Genomic DNA, 1,245 nt, shown 5'->3' on the forward strand with positions numbered 1-1,245 from the left:
AAAGACATTAAATCTCTCAAGATCTCAGCAGAAGATGATTAATCATCTCCACAAACAGCATCGCCAGCTTCACACATTACTGAGTTTGACTTTTTTTGTCATGCATCTAAAAATTTCTTATTAAGAATTAACAGAGGTTTAGTTAATGTTTATTGAAAAGAATAACATTTGAAGTCACCGTTGTGGAGATAAGCGTTTGCTTTAGTTGAGCTCTTGACCCTTGACTTTTTGACATTATTTATTCTCTGGTTGCTGTAGCTGTGTTTTTGAAACACATTTGTTATAGTAAGACAAACCAAGAGTAAATGTGATCAGGTTATGTTGACCATTTTTGATAATGAAGTAGTTGTCATGTATAGCTTGATTAACTGATGTCATCAGTGGTGAATGTATAATTTAGTTTATGTTACTGATCACAACTGGATTATAAAGAAACAATATGAGGTAATTTAAAAACACTCTGCACAACAGTTCATAACATCTGTACTGTTTAGACACGCAGACATCAAGAATCAGCATATGAATCTCAACAATGGTGACAATCATCAGACAGAGTCATGTTGCATTGCATTCTGGGTGCACCAATCATAACTCATCCATGGCTCCCAGCATGCATTGCGCCATGAATAAATTATGCAGCTGCATTGTCTTAGTATTTTCTTTTATTCTTACTATTTGCTGTTATTTTTGTTGTGACTTTACTGCCTTGTTTTGTGCCAGAATTAAAACCTCTTCATAAACCTTATTTCTAAAAGTGGTTTATAAAGTTTTCTAACATTGTCACCTCCTATCATAGAACTGCATTAATATAGAAACCATAAGAGCAAAAACTATTCACCAAAACGGTAAGTAAAACAAAAAAAAAAACATCTAAACATTAATTCTCAATAAAGAACTTCTGTTTTAGATACTCCAGAAATAAAGTCTAACTGGTTAGTAATGCATGAAGCTGGTGATGTTGTTTGTGGAGATGTTTAATTATCTTCTACTGAAATCTTGAGAGATTTAATGTCTTTTATTTCAGTTGATTTCATCTTAGGCTGTGGCTGAAGTCAGTTGTAGTTCTTGTGTTTCTCTTTTCTTCAGTGATTCTGCTTGTTAACAGCAGGTGTTCATCATTAATGCTCAATCAGCACTTAATTAATCACATAATTATCTCATTAACTTTAACACTGCTTCAGTGTTACTTTAACACTCTTTTAGAGTGGGACCATATATGCTCCGAGCAGTGTTAATTTAACACTC

General features: G+C 33.2%; 1 protein-coding gene across 1 annotated transcript in view; it reads left to right on the forward strand.

Annotated features, from left to right (window-relative positions):
* LOC107747959 (WAP four-disulfide core domain protein 3-like) overlaps positions 1 to 1,245 on the forward strand; it is a 6,860-nt gene that overhangs the window by 2,033 nt on the left and 3,582 nt on the right. The gene's annotated exons all lie outside the window — the stretch shown is intronic.

This window comes from Sinocyclocheilus rhinocerous, unplaced genomic scaffold (genome assembly GCF_001515625.1).
Source record: "Sinocyclocheilus rhinocerous isolate Xijiao unplaced genomic scaffold, SAMN03320098_v1.1 scaffold769, whole genome shotgun sequence".
In the NCBI taxonomy this organism is placed as follows: Eukaryota; Metazoa; Chordata; class Actinopteri; order Cypriniformes; family Cyprinidae; genus Sinocyclocheilus; species Sinocyclocheilus rhinocerous.